Source organism: Mauremys mutica, chromosome 16 (genome assembly GCF_020497125.1).
Source record: "Mauremys mutica isolate MM-2020 ecotype Southern chromosome 16, ASM2049712v1, whole genome shotgun sequence".
Lineage (NCBI taxonomy): Eukaryota > Metazoa > Chordata > Testudines > Geoemydidae > Mauremys > Mauremys mutica.
In genome coordinates this window covers 26,638,654-26,647,567 of record NC_059087.1, presented here as the reverse complement: position 1 = coordinate 26,647,567, position 8,914 = coordinate 26,638,654, and the positions used below count along the sequence as shown (strand labels likewise).

Sequence of the window (8,914 nt, the reverse complement as noted above, 5' to 3'; positions counted from 1 at the left end):
GCCTTTTTGTTTGTTTAAAAGGAAGACAGTGATATTGCATTGGCAAATTCCCCATAGAAAGAAAGAGTGGAACAAAAGAATAATAAAGGCACCTCAGCTTTTCCTCATTTATGGAGGGCAGTCTTATAATATGCATCCAGATATCCTCCAATCACACAAGCTGAAAATTGTTCCATGTCACTGCAGCTCTGTAACCATATGGGAACCAATCCTGTCTGTGTTTTGTGCACATCCAAAATTCCTGCTGAATGACCTGCCCTGGGAGCGTTACCAATGACCCAGGGCTGGGGAGGCAGGAGGTGTGTGGGGGGCACTGGTGGGGGGGAGCCTATGGCTGGGACAGCAGCGGGGTGGGGGGAGGGCACTGGTTGGGAGGAAAGGGGGAAGCCCAGTGCTGGGGCGGCAGGGGGTGTGGGTCAGTGGGGGGAGAGCCCAGGATTGGGACAGCAGGGGGGTACAGGCGTGAGCCCAGGGCTGGGACGGGGGACAGCCAAATTTTTTTTTGCTTGGGGCAACAAAAAACCTAGAGCCGGCCCTGCCGGGTTCTCCCAGCCGCCGGAGCCCCGGGCCCTTTAATTTGCCCCTGAGGGCTCCCAGCCACCTCTTCAGCTGGGAGCCCCTGGTTGATTTAAAATCAAGTATCACCTCCCCACCCCAACCTTCCTCTTTGGCCCACAGCTGTTTTGGTGAGGTGGTGCTGGGGAAGGAGGGTTTGTTTCTGCAGGGCTGGGCAGCGCTGGGGTGGGGTGTTTCCACAGGGCCGGGAGGTTTTGTCCCTCAGCTGTTTTCTTTGGAGGAATGTGGCCCTCGCCGCTTTACAAGTTGTGCAGGCCTGGTCCAGCTTAAGCTATTCCATTTTCCATTTGATGGCAATGGATTCCCAGGACTATTTTCTTCCAAACCCATTGTTAATTTTTGCCTTGACTGTAGATGGATCCAACCCCCTGATCCACCTCCCACCCCATTGCCATCTCTGAGGTTTGGGGATGGTCAAAATTGAAACAGAGCAAAAATGTTGCAGCCGGTGCTTATTTTGGTATGGAGTGGGGGAGGGGGGGCACTCCCAGATCCTGAGCTTTAAGGGATTAAAATATAACTGAATTTTGCAACTTGGGTCATGACTGGAAATAGGCCCCATCTCCAGGCTGTGCGTATTTCAGATGTGGGACCCCAATGACCTCTCCGAATCCAGACTCTGTGTCTAACCCGGGAAAGCGGGGGTGGGGAGAGGCAAAGAAACATAAAGCCGCTGAGTGAGCGAGCTCTGATGCACTTTAGCTGTGAATGCAGGTAACAGACAGATGCTGCCTCAAGAAGAGAACAATTCCATAACCCTAACCTTAGACGTTTTCCTGAACAATTGAAGGAAAGGAGGGGGGAAAAGCAAACCAAAGGCCCCACATCTAATTGATTTCCTGATGCAGACTCCTGTTTTATCACTTGCTATTTATTGAGTACCTGCACTGGAGAGCTGCAGGGTTTCTGCTCCCCTGGGACTTCTCCTCCTCCCCCTTCCAGACCTCAGCGAGGATGATGGACTCATTCGCTTCCATTCACCCTGTCAACAGCCCCCGGCCTTGATGGAGATGGATTACGAGCAGTGCAGGCAATCAGGTACACTTCATTAATACTGCATTCCCCTGGTTAGCAAGCGACCACGTCCCGTGTATGCTCAGTGAGTCCCGCATGCATGGTGCCAGCCCGTTTACTGCAGGTTGCCGTTGTGTCTCTGGGGGTGGGGCTGAGGAACATTCAAAAGGATCTCGCTCACATCTGATATGATCCTACATTTCTGGGCCGTTCCTAAGAATGGGCTGAACCTAGGGTGACCAGATAGCAAGTGTGGAAAATCGGGACAGGGGGTGGGTGGTAATAGGAGCCTATATAAAAAAAAGACCCCAAAATCGGGACTGTCCCTATAAAATCGGGACATCTGGTCACCCTAGCTGAACCAGCTTTGATAAGGATCCTGTAGTGTATTTAATTCTGCAGTTGTCTCTTGGTTTCTATGTCCTGTGCTAGTACATCTCTCAGGACACTGCCATCTACAGAAAAAGGCAGCCATTTTGTATTCATTTCAGTACAGACTGTTACAGAGGAAGTAAATATACACTCTGCTCTCTCCTAGAAATTTTACTTTCATTCTATCTTGTTCTTAGTGTAAAGCAAAGGACATTTTGACAGAAAGTATCTTTGCTTTTTGTAGGGAGAAGTCAGGTCAAACCCCTCATGTATATTGATCCTGAATCAATGCTTTTGTAAGGTTTGAAAAAGTTTAGTTCTTTTTTTCCATGTTTACTCTCCTCTGTATTTCTGTCTTCCATCAGGGGCCAAAAACAGAAACATCAAACTACCATGAGAGAAACTTTGCAAGAAATCTTGCAGGAGGAAGCCTGTTCTTTTGAGACTTATTTCTGGGAGATATCCCCTCATGATTCCAAACAAGGACTTTGTAACAACCAAAGAAACACCTGTACCCCTCCCCTCAGCAAATGCACCAGAGAATCCATCCTGGGTTTTACACTGAACTTGGTGGATGCTGCGACAGGACTTTGGGAGGTTAGCTTGTGTTGGGTAGATACTCATGAAACACAGTTCAAAAACTCAGTTATGTAGTGTGATGGAGTCTCAGCATCTTGAGTTTCGGAGCCCCCACTGGGTTCAGTGGGAGTTATATCACAGATTAATTTGGCCCAGTGGCCCCAGTTCAGGGATGAAATGACACCAGTTTAAACCCACTATGTGTGCATGTCTGGGGGGGCTATTGAAAGGGAAGTGTAAAGCTAAGGGTAATAGTATCTCAAAATGAAGCTGAGAGGTGCAGAATGGTGGCCTAATAAATGTCAGTTTGAGTTGTTCAGGAGGAGGAGTACAGAAAATATCTGAAAAGCAACAGTGGAGCTTACTTCCTAGACTCCTGAAATAGCAGAATGGGGTCAACAGCTGAGATCCCAGCTCTCGGGACAGTTGGGGTCAAGTAGAGAGGCTGGGGGTTCTGGGAGCAGGGAGAGAAACCCGGCTGATGGGCTAGTTTTGGAAGGATTCTAAGTGGGGCTGGTTGAAATTTTTCCAAACTCTTTTTTTCTAATAGAAAACAGGGGTTTTGACAAAATGACTTTTCCAGAAAATTTTGAATTTTTTTTTAAAAACCAAAAACCTAAATACTTTGACTTTTGAGTTTCCAATTTAAGCAAAATCAAATTTTCCTCACCCCCCACATTCCCAACCAGCTGTAATTGTAACACTTGTCAGGGGGAAACTAGGTGTTTCATGTTCTCCTGATATAACAGATATCACAGAGAAGTCCTCATCTGCTTCCCATTACCACCCAGAGACCTCATCGAATGCCTCTGCTCTACATAGACAGGAAATCAATGGTCAGAGCTGACCAAGGGGTGGAAAAAAATGGTCTATGAGTAAATTAAATTAGAGACTTTCTACATGACTAAATGACTATTGTAGTAGGTAATATCTCTTCAAAGCTCCCCTGGGAAGAGAGTGGGCACTGCTGTTGTCTCCCCAGATCTTGGTGGGGTTGCTCCAGGGTCCTCCACAGCAGGGACAAAGTAGTCTAAATGATGCTGCCACAGCCCACAAAAGGTGGAGTCCAGAGACTTCAGAAGAGAGAGAGAGAGAGAGAGAGAGAAGGAAAAAAAGCCATTCACTCTCCTTTCTGAGAGGCTCTGGGCAGGCAAGGATCATGAGCAGTTTCTCCAAGACAGCAACCCTTGCTTCCAGGAGCTGAGGAGCTCTGGGTGATAGCCCTACCTCCCAGAATACCACCCCAAACTGAGCTAGCATCAGCCTTTGTAAGGGCCTGCATCTCTCCAGACTTGACAAGCATCACAGATGCTCCCATTTGGCTGACTGTGCCCACAGGAGCTCTTTAATGCCTTCTCGACTGGCATTAAATGTTTGTTTCCTGCCAGCATCTGAACCTTCCAAGCCTACTTGGGCCAATAATGGTGAAAAGTGAATTTTGGTTGTGAGTAGTCACGGGGGATGAAATTCACACTTATGCACGGTTTAAGTCTCATGAAGGCCACAGAGGATTGTGCTGGCAGGGGCATATTTTCCCTGGATGCGCTGGTGGTTAATCACCTAAGTTATCCAATCATGGAAGAGAAACATTAGCCTGCACCTTTTAGTGCTAACTAGCACAGCACGTGTTGAGGATATGTACCCAAACTGTTCTGAAATGATCTGTGCCCCAAGAATTATTCACCAATCCTTTGCCATCACAAGCCCTTTGGAGAATTTCACCAGCTGTTCACACTCCAGAACAGAAAAGGGGGGAGGGGAAGGGAACCCAAGCCATGTTCATTAAATATTAGCGGCCAGTTATGTCGTCATCTCAGAATCTCAGATACCACTGTGTGGTGGCAGTTAGGACATGCTAACTTTACTACAGTGACCACGGTACCAGGACATCACATCAGCAAAACATTTTGGGGGGCAGCTGTGTTACTTCCCCACTTCTTCATCCCTTCTGAGGCTGCAGCCACTCGTGGGGGAGGTGTTAGTGTTCTGAGCCCATCCCAGAGTGGGGTGGTGAGGTGGGAGGCCAGTCGGATTCTGGGGAGTGAGGAGGATGGGGGGCTGGGAGAGAGGTGTCTCACCGACGGCCAGCCCTGCGTGGGATTGGGGCCTGGCTTTTTCCACATTCAGCTCTGACCCAGGCTCCTGCTGCCTGGTCGGTGGGAAGGGGATGTGTGCCAGAATCTGCTCAAGATAATCTGCTGCCCCTCCGCCTCCATAGACCTAGGGTGGTAGATTTAGCCTGGTTGCCTCTCCATCATGATGGACGGGTGGCCAGGCCACATTTGGGTGAGTGGCATTGTGATCTGGCACATGGGGTTGCAACATCAACTCAAATTTGGCCTGGCCGCTTCTCCCTCCTGACAGAAGGGCAACTGGGCCAAATCTGCTGCTCTAGGCAGCTGCCCAGAAATTTGCCACCTATAGTCAGGGGAGGAAAGGAGCGGAAGTAGGGCTCTGCCCCATAGCAAATGGTGCCCCTGCCCTGTACTCTCCAATATCCAAAGCACTCTAGATTTCTGCATTACTGTTTCACGTACTTATTGCATGGGAAGATTGGCATTACCAGACTGGATCAGACAAATCGTCCATCTAGTCCAGGAGGCAGTACCAGCGGCTTAAGAGGAAGATGCAAGAAACCTAGCAGTAGGCAGTTAGGGGATACCTGCCCCCAGAGAAAGTTTGTGCTTCACGTCCATGCGTGATGCTGCCCAAAATGAAAATTTTATCCACTGAAAAAGGGATTTAAAAAAAAATTATTGAGTCACATTTCTGGTCAACAATTAATTTTTTTTATCAAAACCAATACTGAAATATTTATAAAAACCTGTTTTTTGGTAAAAAAAAAAGTGGTAACTGCTTGATAAAAAATTGAGACCCCCCCCTTCTCTCCCAAAACCAACAAACCAAAAAAAGTACACAAAAAATTTGCAAAAATAAAAAAAGGGCTCATTTTGAAGCTTTTGCTATGAAAACACCTTTGAAATGTTAGTACTTTTTTTCCACAAAATTTGTTTTTCATTTTTCACCAGTTTTGGCTGAATTATGTCCCTAGCTTGAGAGTTTAAATCCCACCCCACACTCTTGCTTTTAAATCTTGACTAAACCAGCTCTGGCTAGTCTTCATGATCAGAGGTGAGCCGGTGTCTGTGACGGGAAGGTAAAAAGTTTCCTCGTTGCTTTGTCATCTCTTGGCCCCTCACGTCCCTTGAAAAATAAATCTCTGTGTTGTGCTTCAAATGTTTCATTTTCCAATATACTGCAGGAATAGAGGGGAAGGCAAGTAGATTTTTCAGTGCGGGGTGGGGGGAAGAGAAGAGAGAGATTGGGTAGTTTGTATTCAGCAGCAGGTAGATGGCCTTTTGATCCCATGGGAAGCCTAGGGCACGAGGGCCTATAGATACAACTGGGGAGACTGGCTCCACAGCAACTCCTCTTTCTCTAATTCCCTTCTGAAATACTGGAGCCACTGTCACTTCTCATTAAAAGAGGCAAATGCCTTTGTTTTAATTTCCAGCCGGAGCGGACTGGATAATAGTATTAACCCCAGCAGGGGGTCGCAATAGACGGCACCTCCTTGCTTCAAATGTTTGGACCAAAAAAAAAAATTGCTCTCATTAGGGCAGAAGTCCAGAAGATGTCGCTTTTGTACCCTTGTCTCAAACAGTATCTAGTGGCTTTGTTCTGTTTGAAGTCCTCCTCATTTCATCAGAGCAAGACCAGAAAATATAATTGGTCGCAGGCAACAGCTTGTTGTCAAGGAGCCAGAGAGTGAGACGCACACATACACAAGGGAAGGGAAGGTCAGCGGCACCAGACTCGTGATTCCCAATTTTCTCTTTGGGGAGGGAAAAGAGAAAAAACTAGGTCATCCTCAGTGCCACCAGCCAAAACCATTTTGCCCCTTCCTGGAGTGGCAGCCACTAAGGTAAAGGGTCTCTGTGAAGCCTCTGACTTGGCTGTAAAAATTGGCTCTGGATGGCGAACTAATCAAGGACAAAAAAAGAACCACAGCTCGGGGTGAGGAAATGAATGATTTGTTTACAGTGTTAGCGCTTTGATTTTAATAGGATCCCCAAACCCAACGCAAATTGCCTGGGAGATTCTGAGTCAGATGGATGTGTGGCATAGGTAGCCCTGGAGAGGCAGAACAAATAGTAAGATCCACTCCCAGAGGCCCCTCCCAGAACTTGATGCAGAAAGGTAAAAGTGCAGTGTATCTTCCGACTTTGTCCCCTCCTTCCTAAGTAAATTGGTAGGGAGTGATGGTACCTAGGCTCCACTCCCCCGGCCAGTACATATGAAGTGGTGCAAGATGGAGGCTAAACCACGGTTAGGGCCAGCAGGACCGGCTTTAGGCACCAGCAAAGCAAGCACGTGCTTGGGGCGGCACACTTGCAGGGGCAGCATTCCGGGCATCCTTTTTTTTTCGGGGCAGTTGCGCTCTCAGAGCTGCACCACTTAGACGGGCCGAGGGCGCCACGCCCCCGGCCACAGCGGGAAGGGGAAGCCCAGCCCCGGGATGCGGAGCGGCCAGGGCCCAGCCGCTACCTGGGGAAGAGAGGACAAGTCCTGCCAGGGAGCCGGGGTTGCGCCATCTCATCTGCACACTGGCTGCTGCACTGCCTTGTGCCACCCCTTATATCAGGGCTTCTCTGCGCAGCCGGGCAGGGGAGGGGGTAAAACCCCTGCAGGTGCTGGGAGAAGGTGACATCACTCCCTCCACTTCCAGCCCCACCTGAGAGCCCCAGCCCCACCTGAGCTTGGGGCGGCAAAAAACCTGGAGCCGGCCCTGAGGGCCAGTATCTAATTAGAACCCTCTTAGTGGAAGGGGGCCTCAGAGAAGCGATTGTGTGTCTGCATCCTTTGGTCCTGCATCAGCCCCGTGTTCTGGTCTGCTTGTATAGGCTCCATTTCACCTTACTGACTCTCAATTTTAAAATGGTTTCTGGAAAAACACCCACACCCACCAGGGGTTGTTACTCCACAATAATGTTACCAAAAGGTAAATATTTGACAGACGGCTGCAGACATGCAGTGACTGGTCATAATGAGGTTGGCCAAGGGAGTGGTGCTCAGCTCTGAATTAAGGTTAAATTGGGACTCTGGGTTCAAGGGTGAATCAGGAATACGGGTCAGATGTGACAAGGCCTTGCAAAGTTAAAAATGGCAGGACTGGAAACTGGGCCTTTCCCTGTTTTGGATCCAATCCAGAACCAAAATGATAGGAGTAGGTATCTGTGATATAGCATCCAATTCTCCCATGGCCCAGCAGGGCTTGGATTGGAGGTTATAGATTTGGACCATCTTTGGGCTTATAGACATGAGGTCTGATTCTCTGTGTTCCAATAGTTTTTTTAATGGTGGGACTCCAGCGGTCTCAGTAGAACTATTCTGGTAATGCTGGTTGGGAAATGATTATTCTCCCCCATGAAAAATTTTGTTTTGACAAAGAAAAAAGTCCATTATTTTCTGTTTCTGGGCAGAAAATAGTTTTCCACTGCCAAAAACAGCCAACCAAATATTACACAATACAAAACCCCAAAAGCTAGAGAGGAAAATGATTTTTTTTCCCCCATGAAAATTTCTGTTTTGCTGGGAAAAAAAAACCAAAAACACCTCTCCTCACACAAACACATTTTGATGGAAAATTGTCAACTGAAAGAGGGCATTGGAACCCCATGGATGACGTCCATTGTTGGGAATGGGTTATTCATTCTCATAGTGAACAAGCATGTCCTGAATGTCCTTCCACCATTACAAGATGGGAACGTTCATGTATGGTGCCAGTATATGCCACATTTCCCTGAACCCTGCTCCATGTGCAGGAACAGAGTAACTGAGATTCAGACCCCAAATAATTATCTCCCTCTGTCTTAAGGCCCTGGTTTATTTAGGTTGCCAGGAGCAGATGCTGGGGTCTGACAGGCAGGCAAAGATTTATTTTTCCATAATAGCTTGTTCTGGTCTGTATCTGATAGCTTCTGAATTCTCCAGGCTGTTTTTTGGGACAAACATTATAGAGAATGGCTGATTGAGCATTCAGTGGCCATGGTGGAATGGCCACCATCTTGTCTGACAGAGGGATTGAACTGGAGACCTCCAGAGCTAAAAGTGGGGATCCTAACAGAACTCCCCCCTAATTCCCAGGCAGAGTTTTTCTGAAATGATTCCCTGGTACCGTGGTCACTGTACCAATCCACAGATACCACTGTGCAGTGCCACAGAGTGGGACCTGTAACCCACACTCACCAGGGGCTTACAGCAGCAGCTACCATTAACCAGATATTTTCCTAGGGACACCACTAGGACCAAGGAGTTAGATTTCAATGTTTGTCTCTACAGAGCAGCGTATGTAACCTGGGATCTGCAGCCA

At 48.0% G+C, this 8,914-nt stretch overlaps 1 long non-coding RNA gene across 1 annotated transcript; it reads left to right on the top strand.

Annotated features, from left to right (window-relative positions):
• Positions 1 to 670: 670 nt before the first annotated feature.
• LOC123350816 lies at positions 671 to 5,296 on the top strand. Its single transcript, XR_006573842.1, has 3 exons — positions 671 to 686; positions 1,291 to 1,614; positions 2,328 to 5,296. It is a non-coding gene; the product is annotated as an uncharacterized LOC123350816 (long non-coding RNA).
• Positions 5,297 to 8,914: the final 3,618 nt, after the last annotated feature.